This window comes from Lepidochelys kempii, chromosome 6, assembly GCF_965140265.1.
Source record: "Lepidochelys kempii isolate rLepKem1 chromosome 6, rLepKem1.hap2, whole genome shotgun sequence".
In the NCBI taxonomy this organism is placed as follows: Eukaryota; Metazoa; Chordata; order Testudines; family Cheloniidae; genus Lepidochelys; species Lepidochelys kempii.
The window spans coordinates 13,424,647-13,442,129 of record NC_133261.1 but is presented as its reverse complement, the minus strand read 5'-3'; the positions used below and the strand labels follow the sequence as shown (position 1 = coordinate 13,442,129).

The 17,483-nt window shown below is 47.1% G+C and overlaps 1 protein-coding gene across 10 annotated transcripts in view; it reads left to right on the top strand.

Moving 5' to 3' along the window:
- The first annotated feature begins 813 nt into the window (after window positions 1–813).
- CTNND1 (catenin delta 1) overlaps window positions 814–17,483 on the top strand; it is a 59,104-nt gene continuing 42,434 nt past the window's right edge. For 4 of the 10 annotated variants that reach the window (XM_073346750.1, XM_073346744.1, XM_073346747.1 and 1 more), the window contains exon 1: window positions 816–1,352. The gene's annotated coding sequence lies outside the window, so the exon portion shown is untranslated. Of the gene's footprint in view, window positions 1,353–17,483 lie in introns of all 10 variants that reach the window. The other 6 variants (XM_073346749.1, XM_073346745.1, XM_073346743.1 and 3 more) reach the window with 4 other exon arrangements.

Below are 17,483 nucleotides of genomic sequence, written 5' to 3'. Positions count from 1 at the left end.
CCCTGATGAAGGAAAACTTGTTGAAGCTTTTGTCTCTCTCCTGATTGGTGGTTTGGAATTTACAAACTGTAAATTGGATTAAATTAGTAATACAAAGCAAAAGAGCTATTTTCTTCAGTGATTTGAGAAGGAGGAAAGTAAATTCCTTACCCACTCTAGACTTTTAAATCAGTTGCTTAATTGCTAGCAAAAGCCACTGACTGAAAGAAAACAAGAGCTGATTGCAAATCCCCCAATCTGGGCTCATATAATTAAAACAAAAACAGCAGAATCAAGGTTGAATTTCAAATCCCAAATTCTCCCTAGATCCAAACATTTCCCCACACATCTTTTGTACCATCGTCTTTCCTCCTTTTCACATGATTCTTGCAAAGATGGAAAACATATAAATAAAAAGCACAGGAGACAAATAAAAATGAAGATTTTTATTCTCATTTGCAAACAGGCAGAGGAGGTGAGTGGGAGAAAGAAACATACCGATCAAAAGAAATTGGACTGTGAATTGCATATCACATCAATACATTTATCATTCTGCCAAGCCTGTTTTAATCTTCTTTCTTGCAATTGATATTTGTAATATATTTTTATTTATTTTGTTCCCTTCCCCCCAAAAAAAGTTTTCTGCCCTCTTCCTTTTGTTGGTTTTTCCCCCTTTTTTCTTTTTTTTCGTTCTTTCTTTTTTTAATATTCTACAATAAAGTTTTCTATTGGATACTGCCGGTTCCCGCATTGATGTCTGCTTCCCATTGGAGCTTCGCAGAAGCTGACATCACTTAGGGAAAGAGGGGTTGGGCGTTGGGCTTGGTTGGAAAGCTTAGTTTATTACCATCAACCCCGCCAGCTTGTCTTTGGCTGGGTCGGGTGCAACTTCCATTTTAGGTGTTGGATCTGAAAGAGGAGGCGAGGGGGAAAAAAAAGCCAGAAAGGAAGAAATAGCAGCAGATCCCAGAGGAGAAAGAGGTGGAGGAAAAAAATCACTACGTTGGCTGCTTTGCTTTTTTTTTTTTTTTTTTAAACCAACACCACATTTTGGCAGGGTTTTGCCACATGTTTTGCCTCTTACATTTCCTTTAGAGATTTGTTGGAAAAGTCCACGTTAGAGTTTTGGGCGTGTGTGTTTGCAAAGAGACCGTAAAAAAGAGTCTCACGTAGGGAAATTTTTGCTGGAGACTGACATTGTCATCCTGAGAGATTAGAAGGGAAGTTATAGGGCAGAGGAACAGCCGCACTGACAACTTTTATTTATTTTTGCTTTTATTTCTTCCCCCGGTACTTAAAAAAAAATCCCACAAGGAGGAGAAGCAAACTTATAGATCTCGCCACTGCAGCTCCTGAGAAGGGAGAAAGCCAGGGTAAGAATCGTGTGGTTTTTTTGTTTCTTGTTTTTTTTGTAAATTCATCTCATCTCTTGTTTTAACGCTTGTTGTTCACTTTGGTTTTTTGTTCCTTTTGTACTACAAACTAACAACTTCTCCTGGGCTGAGTTGCTGGGAAGCTGTTGTTTTTTGTGGTGTCTTCTGTGCAGGCTGGGGGAAGAATGTGATTGGGGTTGGAAAGTGGGTTTTTGGTTTTATTTGCTCCCTTTAAGATATTAATTTTAAAACTTTGGGAAACTGAGTTGTAGGGAGGTTTTGCAGTTGATAAAGTATTTGTATTAAGCTGTATTCTGGTTGGGAGTGTTGCGGTCTATTCTCTATGTCTCAGATCCACACTTTCTGCTTGGGTGGATCCCATTTTTTCCCCCAGGTGCAGTTGGGTGGGGACCTTTCACCTTTTAGTCTTCTAAAAAGAATCCACGTTGAGCTAGAACCTCTTTTTAATGCTGAATATGGGGGGGGGGAGTGGGTTAAAAGATTTGGAAAAAGGGGATATTTTTCACAGATTATAAATTCTAATCAACAAGTTGAGGCGGGTGAGGAATGACTTCGTCTTAAAGCCTCTATTAAGTGTGGAAATCTAAACCCGGTTCACATTCTACGCCCGAGACTTTGCTTATGTTAAAACTTACTGGAAGAAAGCAAAATTAAAAAAAAGCTTTAGGCAAACTTATTTTGAAGCAGTACTTTAGGAACTCCTAGTCTAATAGACTTTTTTGTAGTCTAATGTACTTTTTTTTTTTTTAAAAAAAAAAGTTGTTTCCCTGTAACTTTCCTTAGACTCCTATGTTTAGTCTCTTGGAAGCGTGTTGAGTGAGGATTGGGGTTTCTAGATACTACTAAGAAAGTGCTTATGTAGCCAGCTCACTGGGAACTAGGACGTTGGGCTAGTTTCTAGTCCCGAGAGTCGTCATCTGTAAGCTTAACTCCTCCATTCAAAACAAAACAAAAGCCTGGAATTCAATATGACACTAATTGCAACAAACTGGGGCGGAGAAACAGTCTGTGCTACTGTTAAAAATTATTATAGGAAGTTTAATTTGTCTCCTAAGCATATTTTTAAAAACATACTTTCTCTTCTCTTTCTCTCACTTTGCTGTGCACAGATTGTGATGTCTTGTTATATTTAAGGCTCTTGTGGCCAGAGATCCTGGGGGAATATTCCAGGTGGGGGAAAAAAGCAGCAAGCAGTCTAGTTTCTGGAAACTTGTTAAGACCCATGCCCTGCATCTAAGCACCTGTATCTCTTCTCCCCTCACCTGAGGTTTTGGTCTTGGGTGCATCAGAGCAAGAAAAGAGGGTGTTCTATTTAGAGAGTGGCTAGAGGACAGGTTTGGAAATGGTCTGTGGGTTTCAGTGGTGACTCATGTTCTATTTAGTACCCCTCATAATTCTTCTCTCCCCACTCCTTCCCTATCTGGATTATAAAGGGTTGGTGTAAGAGGGTAGCTGCTGTGAACAACTCATGGTTTTGGCTGTAGTAGCCTTTCACAGCCAGGGAGCCCAGACGAAGTGCTCTGACAGCTGGCAAAAGAACACGGGCACTTCTGAAAGTAGATTCAGAATGACTTGATGTCTCTGCTGGGTGGCTGTGAGTGGTGCGACTCTTTGCTGGTACTTCCCACCCCCAAAACTGATTGCAATACCCTGTTCCTATGTTCAGTCTTGTGGCCTATCTGTAGGGCCTGGAGTGTGGCCTTGGGCTCACTTATTGCCTTACAGCATTGTCTAACCCCCTCATCCTTCTCCTCTCATGCTAGGAGTTATGTTGGCTGGTTTCTGGGGTGTCTGAGATTTGAGTGAAGCATGTAACCTTGACCTCTCGTCCCAACCCCCTCCCCCCCAAAAAAAAGAAAGAAAAAGAAAAAAAGTAATCTTTCTGTGCCAATCTCCTAATTCTGAGCAGGAGAGAGAATGCATCTCTCTTTGGACAGGCATTTAATGTTGGAGTAAGGGGCGGCTAGCATTGCAAATGGTATCCTGCTCTTTCCCCCTGCAACATAGTTCCCTTTGTTAAAGTAAGGGAAGTTGCTTATGTGTGTTAGAAGCAGGGAGTATTTTGGGTGCGGAGGCCTTTCCTGGGGGCTGGGGGGTATCCGGGCCCAAGGTTATATGCTGTGATGTCTCCCTAAGATTTTGGCCTGTGGAAGGGGAGAAAGAGTTGGGAATTGGGATTAGGTGTGTGTGAGGAACCCTATGCAGACTAGACTAAAGCTGGCCAGGGCAGATCTCAAACTGTTACCTCTTCCTAGACTCTCCTGTTATCTAATTTGCCTCCTCCTTTGTTCTTGCAGGGAAGGGACTGTGCCTCTAGGGAGGGTCAAAACTGCTAGGTGGAGCCCATCTAGCATGCGCCCCCCCCCCCCCCCAAAAAAAAACCCCCCACAACCCCACAGACTCCTGGTAATGTGGCAATTTATTTATTATAATTTAATAATAAAAAAAACCCTTTTTCTCTGGCTCAGTCTAACCAGCGACATTGAAATGTCTCCAGTAAAGGAAAAATCCCACAGCAGCCCACTCCCAAGCGTGCTGGGTGCAGCTGGCTATTTTTTTCCCTTGTATCAGAGGGGTAGCTGTGTTAGTCTGTATCCACAAAAATAACGAGTCCGGTGGCACCTTAAAGACAGTTAAACTGTTAAACTAACAAACAGTCTTTAAGGTGCCACCGGACTCCTAGTTGTTTTTTTCCTGCTTTCATTGGCAGCTCTCGTCAAATAGCAGTATATCTCTTCCCTCCCCACCCTGCCCCTTCTGTGCCTCTTGTTCTGAGGGACTGTTGCCATTTATCGTACAAAGCCCTCTTATAGAATTGGGGCTGTCATTTTTTTTTTTTTTTTTTTTTTGGTGTGTGGGGGGGAAGTAGTCTTGAAGGGATTCTGTTTTAGGTATTTATATGGCCCACATCACCATATATCTGAACCTCTTACAATTTTCAATGTATTTTTTTTTTCCTCACTCCCAACCCCCCAGTGAGGTATGGCAGTGCTGTTCTCCCTGTTTTACAGAGTCTCTCTGTGCCTCAGCTTCCTAAGTCTATGGCAGAGCAGGGACTTGAATCCTGGTCTTCAAAATCTCAGGCTTATGCTCTACCCACAGGACCATCCTTCCCCTCCAGAAAGGAGTCTGTCGGTCCCTTGAGGAGCCAGGATTCAGCATTCAGGCTCGATAATGTCTGAATACCTTGAATTCCATGGGTTCCTTAATAGTAGGATAGAGGCCTTGAACGCTTCTTCCATCCCCCTCTCTTGCTTTGCTTGTAGTTTTTGGCTGTTGATAGGATAGAGCATCACTGGGCACCTCACTGAGCCCAACCGGAAGCGGGATTCTTGGATCCTTTCTGTGCTTCCAATTCATCACTTGGAACAGGACTAGATATGGCTGTAATAATACTTAGCCTTTCCCTAGTGTCTTCCATCTGAGGCACTCAAAGCATTTTAGAGACACTAAACTTAGTCTCAGCCCCTCCTCAGTGGCAAGAAAACATGATTGTCCCAAATTTACTGATGGAGAAACTTGAAGTACAGTGATTTCACCAAGGTCACATGGTGAGGTGGTGGCAGAACTGGGAACAGGTTCTGTGAGTCTTGAATTCCAATCCCTTCTAACTATAGGAATATACATTTTCTGTATTGTCCTTTCCTTCAGCTCCCCAAAGAAATTGCTGCTTTCCTGTTTATGGTGGAGCTGGGGATTAGAACGGATGCAGACTCTAGTTTTCAGGTCCACTTTCAAATTCAGACTGGGCACAAAGATGAACTTGGGGCTCATCCTGTTCATTTCACCCCCTGCTCCCCAATGCACATGGTTGTGTACATAGCCAAACCACAAAACCTGGTGTAACCAGCTTTCTGCTCAGAGGCACAAGTCTGGAATAGCAAAGGGTAATGCAAGGCAGAACTGAGGTGCATTGAAAGAACTGTTGGTGGGTGAGATAGGAGCTGGACTGGAATAACAGGAGTGCTTTAGGGAAGAGTGGGGAAGCCAGCATGCTGTATGCCCTGCATACAGAGCTGGTTCTAAGCAGATAGCAAAGTAGAGGAGACTGTCACAAATACTTTTGCTCACATGCTTAAAAGCAGTTTTGAAGCTTGTCGTCAATGTCTGATTGAACTTGGTTGGGACCCTGTGCATGCAGATGACTGACCTTTCCTTGTGTGGCGCATTCTTGCGGAAATCTTACAAGGAGCCTTTCTGGAAGGGTAGGAAGAGGAAAACAACTGGCTTGGTGTGTGCTGGACAACTTTGCTTGATTCATGCAGGTTTTCTATGATATGACTAGCAGCCTCCCTTCTGGCTCTGATGCTAGGCCTGGATGCTCTTGTGCAGTTGCTGTGGAGCTCAGGAAGCTTGATCTAGAGGACAGGGCTCAGTCATGAGATTCAAGTTTTATTTCTGGCTTTGTGCAGTCTACCCTAAGGGAAATTGAGGCACAATCTGGAAAAGAGGAGTAGCTCCCTACTTTGTGGGGGTTGTGAGGTTTAACTCAATGTTAGTATAGCAGTTTAAGATCCTTGGACAACAAGTACCATTTGTGGCTGCATCAGTAGATGTGAAGCTTGATGGCTTCAGTGAGCCTTTATCCTGGAAGAAAATGACATCCTTTCCCATATAATTTCTTTAACAGCCTCAATTGCTAACAGTGATAGATGGAATCAGCCAACAGTTTGGGTTTCTAAATGTACAGGTATGTTAGCTAATGAGATGATAAAACTCAAACCCGTTGGCTAAAATGGGTAGCCTCAGTTGTCCTGTGAAACTGCTCTGTGCCTTTCATAGGGCTTGACTCTCTGAGGTACTCAACTATGGCTTGGAGGACAAGAATGTTTTCTGTAAGCATAATGCTATTGAAAAGGTCGGGATTTATAGCCCCTTATAACCAAAGTCTCCTGGATCCACATGGCAGACACAGGCCTGGCATAGCAGTAAAAGCTACTGCCTTTGTGTCTCGATTCTGGGCTTAGATTGGACAATCCCCCTTCACATGTAGGGGGAACTCTTGGCCCAGCTAGTCCTTGGTTAGAAGACCTACAACAACTGGGGCAATGGTGACCAGTTTGTGTGGACACCTGTCTCACTAGGAAATGGGCTGACTCCCACCTGCTTTCACACAGGCCACCAATGTCTACTTTCAGCCACTGCCAGATTGGAACCAGAGCTCCAACAGACTTTTCTGGCCTCTTCCCACAGTGATTCACTTGCCAGTAGTGGTTTAGTGAAGATGGTTGATGTTTCTATTGAATTTTGCTGCCAGGGAGACTTGTCCTGAGTAGAATTGTTGATCTTGTTAACCAAAGCATTTACTAAGTTTCTTGTGTTCCCTTGTGACTGTGTGTCTTGGGTGGGGACAAGGCCTGGGGTTAGATGTGGTTATTGACACCACATGGTCATCAAATCTTGGACAACAGCTTTCGGTTCCTCTTAAAGGAGAAGATGAATTTCCCCATTGGTGATATCACTTCTTATTTAGTGGTCTGTATCAAACCACACAATGAAGAGGGAGGGAACTGAGGGGGTGGCTGTAGAGGAAGAGAATGGTTGCTTGTGCTGCTTAATTATCAGGCAGTGTGCCAGGAGAGAGGAAGAGACACTGAGCTTTTAATGGGGTGCCATCTGTGCTCCCACCCTTGCCCTTGTGCAAGGAATATGGACAGGTGTCTGTACCCTGATGCTCACAGTGGAAATTCTAGGTGTGAACCCTGGAAGCCAAATGTGACCTTGGTCCTTGACCTCTTAGGCCTGGTCTCAACATAAAACTTAGGCTGACCTAGCTATGTCACGTACGTGTGTGTGTGTGTGTGTGTGTGTGTAAAAATTCACCCCTCCTGAGAAACCGTAGCTAAGCCAACCTGAACCCCAGTGTAGACACCACTAGGTTGATGGAGGAACAGCCTTTCGAGGTGGTGGATTTACTACAGTGATGGAAGAGGCTCTTCCGCTGGTGTAGCAAGTGTTTGTGCTACAGCAGTACTATCATAAGCACTTCTATGTAGACCTACAAACTAAGGGTATATCTGTCTGAGCAAGAATGATGGGAGGTATCCCTTCCCTGCTCTTACGGTTGTCTTAGTAGTGTAGGCAGATCTGGCTCCAACACTGTCCCCCTCATGTTGTTAAAAACAACTATTAACCATATCCTCCACCATGATGGCTGGTGTAGAGGGCCCTGTGTTGGCAGACCCTCCTTGGTGCAGAAACTATTGCTGCTCGTGTTGCAAAGACTGGAGTGGTGGTGTAGCACAGCCTTGAAGATGGTGTGGTGGGCATACCAGTGCAGGGAAAGAATAGCCTCTCCTCCTGCTACTAGAGCAGTCTGGCAAAACTTGGGAATTAGAGGGATATCTGGGGTTTCCCTTAGAAGGTAGCGCACTAGGAAACCAAGCAGCATTTGCCAAAGCTGCAGTGAGACTGTCTTTGCACCTCTTTTAAAATGGCTGTTAATGTTCCAGGACAGGTGAAAAACCACTTCTGGCTTCACGCTTAACTGTATCCAGTTGACTTAATTTGGAAGTCCACGTGTTGGGATGGGAAATGGGGGATGTTGGTGTTAGTCCATTGGCTAAACACGTTTGGACAAGACTTATCTCCATCTCTTTTTTCCCAGCCCTGGCTGCTCTACCCCAATAGAAGTAATACCCATTGTGGCAAACCCTGCTCAAAGTTCACTGGCTTCCCTCCACCAGCAAATCCTGGCTGTAGGAATCTGGAAGTCTGACTGAAGTCTGCTGGCATATATCATTCCCTAGCATGCTTTTTCAGCAGGCAGCTATTTCATAAAAGTGGGGGTTGGGAAGAAATGGTGTGGACACCACTTCTCTGCCCACTTCCTTCCCTTCAGATTTCTCTTCTTCTTGTGGCTGTTGCAACTGCAGAAGGGTTATTGTGAACAGATACCACATGCTTCAGGAACTGGTGTGTGGCTCTCCACACCCCCCCCCCCCCCCGAGCTTAGGTGGCCTATAGTAGAGGAGCTGTGGGTGGCCCAGGAGTACACTAACAACATGGAGGCTGAATTCCCATCCTGAATAGGAGCAGGAAAGTGCCTCTAACCCCAGAACTTGGGAGGATTCTTCACCAACCTCCATTTCGCACTGCTTTCCATCTAATCCTTGGGTCTCTCTAATCAATGCAGGGAGCAAAACAAATCTTGTTGCTCCTTGATGAGACTCTTGTCTCATCTTGAACCCTTAACTGGGGAACCTCTGCACCCTATCCTCTCCTCCACTGCTATCCCTACTCCTTTTCTCTTAACTGAGGGCTCTAAGAGAAAAGTGGGTTATCTCAGCCAGAACGACAGTGTATGGATAACTTCTGCGGGTGGGTGTGTCATATCAACCTGAGAAAATACATAACTGCAAAGGCCTCTTTCCTTCACTAGATCAGTAGTTCACTGATCTCGTTTGCATGTTTCTGGCATGTCCCTGCCCTGTAGGAGGAGTACATTCCTCAGAGCGTGTTGCTGCATGCAAAGCTGGTGCTACTACCTAGCTATGTGATGTCAGACAGGTTGATTTTTGTCTACGGGGTAAGGGGGAGGGTGAAGCGAGTGACACTTTCCTTTTATGAACTAAAATCCCATATCAGGGGGCCACTCCCTGGAGGGATCCTCTGTGATGTGGAAACAGGCTTGGACTCCAAGCCCCACCTCCTTTGAATGCTCCCTCTTGTGACTTTAATTACCAATGTACTGTTACTGGATGTGGTCCTTGGGAGATTACATCAGACTGACAACAAACAGGAAACCTTCTCTCCCTCCCCTGAAGCCTCACCCTGTTTCTGTATCCAGTAAATGGCCTGGCTGGAAGGCCACTCTGCTGGTCCACAAACACCTGCTCTGTGGCCAGTCTGAGAAGGGCTCACCTCTGTGTGCAAAACAGGAGATGTGGCTACAAGCCAGGTGGGGAGAGGGTAGAAGGAGGAGGGTCTTCATTGTGCCCTTGCTCCCCAAATTTATGCTGTCGGGAACAAGCATAGGCATTCACTTCTTGCAGCTGATCAGCATCCCAGGTTACAACTCCTAGTGCTTCACCGCTAGCATTTCCTACAATGCCTAGTATGGGATTTCTCCTCCCTTCTCTGCCTCCCCCGGGTGCTTGTGAGGTTAAGTGGGAGGTGACACCAAAACTGGGGTCATCCACCAATGAAGGTTGGACATAAGGGGCTGCACATCTGACAGATGCTTTTACTTCAATAAAGTGAGAGGTTTAAGGAGGCTAGTAGTAGGTGGAAGTGGGACATACACTCCCCATTTGTGAGTAACTCCAGTGAGACATATCGTGGCACTAAAACCATGTGGGGGCATGGTGCCAGAGAGGATACTCCTGTTTCAGGTGTGAGTGCACTGCTCTAGCAATGCAAGGTGGCTATTTAGTGTGCCCTTTGGAGAGGGGACATTCTCCAGTAAGGGGAGGTGGCCTTGTCTGGCTGCCCATTGTTCTGAGGGCATGGGTGGAGAGTTGGGTAAGTTTAGTGAAGAGATGACCCTCTTTGTTGGCACCTGATGTAGTGGGTGAATTAAACCACTCTCGCTCCTTCTCCCCTTGTGCAGATACCTTGTGGCAGAGATGGTACTGTCTGTGTTGCAGCCTTGGTTTATAGTTCAATGTCTGTCTTCCCATTGGTTCCAGGGAGTCTCCTCTCTGCACTTTGGGGGATGCAGGGAGCAGCGCTTGGCAGGACGTTGTATTTTGTGCCTTTCCTTTCCCGCAAGGTTCTATGTCACTTCCTGTCTGATCAGGAAATATTGGTTTCCTTCCCTTCTACCTCTGCAGAGGGCAGAGAAAGCTGTTGGGGGTGGGGGATGGATGGGGGAGGGGATATACAGATGCAGTTCTGGAGAAAGGTGTTAGAGCAACGGCCCATGGATAATGGAAGTCCTCCAGCTTTGCTGTGTGCCCTGGGGCAGGTAGAGGTAGGGCAGTGCCAATGCTGTTGGAGGGATGGGAAGCTCTCTACCCTGTTTGCACTGTATTTTTGTTCTCTAGCATTCATAATAATGCCATTCAGTCCTTATTTGACTAGGATAGACAGGTCCTGTTCAGGTCTCCTTCCCTCTGCCCTCATCTCAGTTTGCTGATGCACTTTAATCCTGACGTGTGGCATCCTGTTATTCCAGTCCTCGTCCTTGCTCACAGTCAGTTACATGTAATTGTGAGCTCTGGTCTCAAATACTGTGCCAGATGATATATTTGCCAAGATAGTTCTATTTTTCCTCCCCTCTATGGGAGGGGGTGTGTGGGCATAGGAGCAGTTGTGGATCTCAGCAGGACCCCAGCGTGGTGTGATATCTGGTAGTACATCCATGGTGTGAAGAGCTGTGAGCGCCCACTACAGCTCCACACCCCCAGGGGAAGGTGGCTACTGTTCCAAGTTGGTGAAGTGAATCTTCCCCTTTAGGGGTGATTCAGTCTTTGGCTCTCATATCCTGCTCCTCCAATTGCTTTCCTTGCCCAGTCCTTTCTTTCATCAGGATTTCTAAATCTGTCTCTGTGTGTGTACGCATGCTCAGTTGGAACAAGGGGCATCCGATGAGGTCATGCTGAATTGAGCTAGGTTTCTTGTACCATCTCCTTCTGATACCCTTTGTGACTGGAGCTGTGAGTCAGCTTGTGAGCGTACCTGAATGGGGGAGGGTAGGGAGGGAGAGGAGATTTGGCAACCCACAGAACATCCTTGCTTGTATCAAGCACAGCAGCATGGTTTGTGTGGAAGGCAATTACCACCTCACTGTGCAGATTTCCCTTTCCTGGAAATGCTGTATTAGACTGATTTCAGCAACTCCCTGCCCACCACTCCCACACACAACATGACTTCAGCCTCTCTAAACCACCTGCCTGTTTGTTCAGAGTGGTGAAACAGGAGCTCAATGAATTAACTGGTAGGGTTTCATTTGAGGAGATGAGGGAGGGGCTCAGAGGAGGAGGTGCATGTCTGGGTGAGGGAATGGGTAGAAATCAATTTTGAAAATGTCTTATTTTTCCAGCTGTTCAGCAGTGGAGGGTGTCCCTCTGTGACTGAACTTTGTAAATGGAAAGTAAAACTGTAGGGCTTTCCGAGAGGATCAGTCATCCTTCAGTCAGGATGGTGGCAGAAACGTGCTCCAATTCCTGCAACTGCTGTTCTTCTGGGATCTCACTTAAGATCCTAAGCTAAATCAAAGAAATTCAAAACCCCTCTTCTGGGTGTCTGATATGGACCTTAAAGGCGGATAGGAGCTATGGAAGCTTTACTGTACAAGGCAGTTTGCCAGTGCATCGCAAGCTGTGCAGTGCCCCCTGCAAATTGACTCCCAGTTCATCCTATTTCCCTGTGTGCCTTCATGTGTTCTCTGATCCCTCATCATACCAGATGCAGGGTAGCCCTCTGTATGCAGGGTACAACAGTTGGTCAGATTATCTCTCTTGTGCTGCAGCACCTTATTCTCCTCCATAGCTGTGTGGATTCCCCTATGTCTGCAGCTGTGCTGTCAAAGAGGAAATGGCCTGCGCCCAGTAGGTGGGATGTGGGGAGCACAGAGGGTTGAAGACCAATGGTGGCAAGTGAATGGGGCAGGAGTGAAGTCCATGTAACTTTGGCATCCGCCCACCAGCTGAATCACTTTTCCTTCTGGCTGCTTTGCTCAGACTTCCCATATTGTCCCTATGGCTCAGTGCTAGGCAGCAGTTGTGACTGGCAGAGCTATAGTCTTGGGATGTTGGTGCCATGGGGACATCTTGGTACATTCTGTCCAGGTGCAGTCCCTCCACCGGCGATGTCCCTTAAACTAGACTGTCCTCATTAACTGGTATTTCCAGTGTGATATGCTACTAGTATTGCAGCATCTGCTGTGGGTCCTCTGCAGAAGAGTCTGCTCTAAATTCCCTCTTAGGTGCTGTGGCTCTGCTAGCCCTTCCCATCTGCTGCACTCTTACTCTCAGTGTGAGAAGGCCACACTCCTGACTGGCACGGTGTTGTGTTGTCACCAGGGATCAGCCCTCCTCACCCTGAGGGACTTTGCTCCCTTGCAGCTGATAGGAGAGGCCTTATCTGTACGAACTTATGGGGCCTCTGTTTGCTGTAAAGCAGTGCTACAGAGGCTGTGTGGACTTTCCCATTGAGCATCTTTTGAGGGGTGGGGAGAGCAGGGAATGAAGGCAAGGGACATCCTAACCCGTAGGGAGATGGAAATGTTTTTTCAAGGCTGTAGGAGGAAAAGGGCTGAAGAGCCTCAAGGCTCCTCAGGGACAGGGTTCTAACCCAGAGCTGTGCTAGGAGGAGGGGTTTGAGCATGGGATCTGGGGTTTTAACTAGCTTATGTTCTCTGCTGTCTCATAGGGAGTCCCTGTAGGCACAGTGGCAGGAGCTGTTGAGCTGAACTGTAAATCTGTAACCTTCTCCCTGCCCCCAACCCCAGAGTCCCTGATTCTTTACCTGCTATGCCTGTTGTGAAATGGCCTCCTCTCAGGCTGGCCCTAGGGGTGTGCGTGGGGGGGCAGTGCAGTGGGGAGGGAAAGGCTGTTTTCCTTGACAGGGAGCTGCACTGGGCGAAGTGGGAGTTCTGGCTGGTGATTGGCGAATGGGCCACTCTGGAATGCTCTGGCCCATTTCCCAGAATCCAGTGCTTTCTGTTTGTTTGTTTCTGAGCCCTAGGTCTGGTGCTACTGTGACAGGAAGTGGAAAAGCTGGGAGGGAGGGGGAGAGGGGAGACGTCTGCCTGTGTGCCTGTGAAATCCCTTTGTCCCCAGAGAGCAGCTCAGCCTCAGCTGCAAATTCCCACAGAGAAGAGAGCTGCCTTTGTGCTGCTAAAGTGTTTCCAACATGTGTGACTCCTGTGCTGGGGTGGGGGCTGGGAGTGTGAATCTTGACATGGGTGCCCATGGCCTGCTATGTGGATCCTGCTATGCTTGGAAGAGAGGCTGGGGTGAATGGTTGCTGGTGTGGGGAGGGCAGGCAGCTCTGGGGTATCAGTCCAGCACTCTAGTGTGTGGCTCCTGCTGGGACATGGACCCTGGCATTAGTGTCCTGGTATGTGGCTCAGGTTTGAAGGTGTATTCCTCTGCGGTGGTTTAAGTAGAGGAGGAGCTGGCTGGGTGGATCTTGTGCAATGGGATCCACATGCCCTCTAGGGGCTGGGGCTGGATCTGGCTTTACTGCAGGAAGGGGAGAGCTGAGGCTAGTTCCTGTGGCTGTAGCATCTAGAATGCAGTGGTTTGGCGGCTCAGAGCCACTTTTGGTATGGTACTACTCTTTCCTCTCGAAGTGGGGAGCTCTTAAGATACTCTGCTCCAAGCTGCATTGAGCCCTTAGGGAGGAGGGTACAGGGAGAAACAAGAAGCAGTTAGCATGAAACCTGTGACAGGCTGCCCTGCCATGGCCAGTGGGGCCCCCCTCCAATTTGCTGCTGCATACCTACTCTCAAATCTGAATGTGGAGAGGAGTTTCCTCTCCGATCTCTGAGGGGAGTCAGGAAGTGCCTGCACAGGGATAATTCACCTCTGTCTAGACAGAAATGGAATAAATAACTTTTTTATTCTGCATTTTTTTCTCCCACTCTGTATGGGTCCCCAGCTGTGCAGGGAATGGGGGCATCTCAGGCGTTTGCGTAGCTGAGCCCACAGCCTCTTGCCAAGGAGGGCAGCCCTTGAACACACACGCATACAAATCTGCCTTTGACTGCCAGAGAGGACAGCTGCCCTGGAGCCAGATTGCTGACATACCAGTGGAACAATCTTTTCCCTCTGTTCTGCTGCCGACCCGCCCGCCCAGCTTCCTTCCCTTCTGCCATCTCCACTTGGTTCTCTCTTCCCCCTGCAAGTCGAGAGGCGGTGTAACCGAGTTACAGCCTGGGCACATCAGCGCTCATGTTGTGCTCCTGTTGCAATGGTGTTTCTGAGCAGGGTGGCTAAATTGCCTCGGTCTGGAGGGATAGGGAAATGAGGGCAGAAGAGAGGTTTGTAAAAGCTTCATGTGGAATGAATGTAGAGGTTGAATTTCCTGGGTACCCCAATAGTGTGGGGGAATCCCCACTGTTACTCAGTGGGTCTCTTGTGTATCTAAAGCAAAGGTTCTCAGACTGGGGGTCGGGACCCCTCTGAAGGTTGTGAGGGTATTACATGGTGGGGGGAGGAAGGGTTGTGAGCAGTCAGTCTCCATCCCAAACCCTGCTTTGCTTCCAGCATTTATAATGGTTTTAAATATATAAAAGGTGCTTTTAATTTATAAGGGGGGGGGGTTGCACTCAGAGGCTTCCTATGTGAAAGGGGTCACCAGTACAAAAGTTTGAGAACTACTGATCGAAAGGGATTTCCCCTCTGCAACAGAGATGGATTTAGGGACCTGCAGCAATCTGGCTCAAACTCTCCCATTCCACTTTCCACAGTCTCCCCTGAGAAGCAGAGCTCTCTGCTGGTCTAGTCATTTGTGATCTCTACTTCCAATTCCTTTCCTGACTGCTCAGTCCCCTGTGTGTAGAAACTTATCCTCCAGACCTACTTAGGAGAGTAAAGTCCCATTCTTGAGTCTCTCTTGCTTGGGGGAGGAGGCGTTGCATCTATTGCCCCCCTCCCCCCCAAATCTGGTTTGTAAGTGCCCTGCCTTTCTTATCTCTACCTCCTTATCAGCCTCTTCTAGTTGCTGAGCCTTCCACATATAAGGTTAGGTGAGGCTGTGGTGTTGGTGCAAGCAGGGATGTAGGTAACTCTCTCACAGGAAGCCTTCCTAATTGAGCTGTAGCTCACGAAAGCTCATGCTCAAATAAATTGGTTAGTCTCTAAGGTGCCACAAGTCCTCCTTTTCTAATTTAGGTATGTAATCCTCATTTCTGGGAGGGGACAGGGAGTGGGGGAGAGGGAAGTAGCCAGACCATTTTGATATCAGTGTGACTAGTTAGACCAGTCCTGTGTGTGTGTGTGACACATACTAGGGAGCAGCTTTTTCTTTCAGTCCTAGGCCAGTGCTCTGCTCACCATGAGATACACCTTGAATCTAGCCAGAGCCTCCTTGCTGAAGTGTGACTCATTCCAAGGAGGCTGGGCTCTGTGGGGTTTGCATGAGTACATGGTGTCTAAAATGCCTGATCCAGATCTCCCAGTGGGGAAGCAGCTGACTGGGGGGCATCAGGGAGTGCAAAGTCCACATTTAAAAACTATGCTTGTGGTTTTTCATAACAGCTTTCCTAGGAAAGTCCCTTTTACTTTCCTAGGGGAGGATGTGAGGTCACAACAGTGAGAAACAAGTGAATGAAACAAAGCAAAGATGAGCTTCAGAAGCACCAAAGTTCACTTGGAGAATCTGAAGGCTGTCAAAGCAGCAGCCATGAAGATCAAAATCCTTGACATCTCCATGGCCCAGGCTCTCCCTGGCATGTCTCCTGACAGTGCAAACAAGAAGGTGTTGGTGGCAGCATCTGTCCACTGAGAACTGAGCTGGGAGCCCCAGCTCACTTCACTCAGACCGCCAAACAGCCATGGTATAATGTGGTAATAGTAATGGCATGTCTGTCAGTACGAAACTATCTACCTCTCTCTTCCTCCAGGCTATTCCAGAATCTCCTTTAGGAGAGGAAAAGCTAAAGGCCAGGTAGTGTTCTGAGGTGTGTACTCCCTCATTGGTACTTGGTCTCTGGGTGCTGCGTCATTTCTAGATTGAACAGTCAGACTTCAAGCCAAAAAATATTCCTCTTCTAGCAACTTGGCTGGTTCCAGACTTTGAGTGTGTCTTGGTGAATCAAAGCTTCTGATCTGGTGGTGCTTGTGGTCTGTTCTGCCTTTTGGGTTGGGGCTATGCTGCTAGTTGGTCCCCCTCCCCTTATGAAATTGACACTTTTCTTAACCTGAATTTTCGTCTGTTAAACATTTTTTGTGAAAATTTGAGTTTTCTCAGCCATTTTGTTGTGCACCCCTCCCCCAATCTTGACCAGATTAATGGGGACTAGAATTGAGGGCCTCTAGATCTTTCAGGAGGGAAGGGGCAAAACACACTGACTTTATGTGCTACTGTGAACTGAGTGTGGAAATAAGGTTAATTTTTTACCCTCTATCTACTATTACTCTGTCAGCTGGAACTGGGTCAGGACTCCTAGGCTCTCTAACTTGCACAAGTTAGTTTGCCTCTTGATACTAGTTTCTCCGTGGTATGCTAGGGTTAATACTTCCCTCATAGGGGAGTGATGGTTGATTCATGCCTGTAAAAACCTCTTCAGCGCCTCTGTTTGGAAATGGGTAGAAGTCCCAAGGGGGTGTGTGTGTGGGGAGGGGTGTTAAACAAGAAACAACCCCCTACCCCCCACATCCAAGTCATACTGATGACTTAAAAGCTCTGCTGGATTAGCAGAGGTGAACCAGTGCAAAGTAAGCAAGAGTAATGTGCCACCATGTACTCAATTTATGGACACATACCGTTTTATTTATGCTTAATTTTTACAAAATGTGCTATAGCATATGATTTGAGTCTTGGTAACATGATGCCTCTGCTATTAAAGGGAAGTTCTGGGGTTCATTATTGCGGACCTGAGGTTTATCTCTTTTCTTTTGGGAAGATGGGATGGTAATTGACCTTGTATCAGCTGTTTTAAAAACTATTGCTTGATAACACCCAACCCATAAACACCATGTCTCAAACCACTGGAGGAGGTTATTTGGAAAGAGCTCTTGGAGTAGCTCAGTCCCAAGTTGATGTCATGAGTGTTTCCTGCCTCACCAGCCTGGCTTCAGCTGTTGAGATGTAACATAAATGTTTCTTGATCTGTGAAGTTCATTGCTGTGTGTGTAAGGTGTCCATTCTTGCTTATGATATTGAAAGCCACTCATAGAATAAGCTCTTCTAACTTGCCTGGGGGTCTTTGAAGGAGAGTTTCTCCAAAGGAAGGAGAAACCCCCGGGGTTGTGACATGAGGTTTTGTAGGGGTGTCTGGTGTCCTGGTATTTGGATGACAAACATCTTGTCCAGGTGTCAGTCTCCTTTAGTTGGGATGGAGCTATTTCTGTGCTCTCAGTACTGAAGTGGGGAAGTTGATGTTCATGGAGGGGAGGTGGTGAGGTCATCTCCCACTGCTGTGTATGACAGACATCTTGCCACTATGGTTCTTGGTCACTGACCCCATTGCTGCATCTCAGTTCTCAGGTAGCAGTT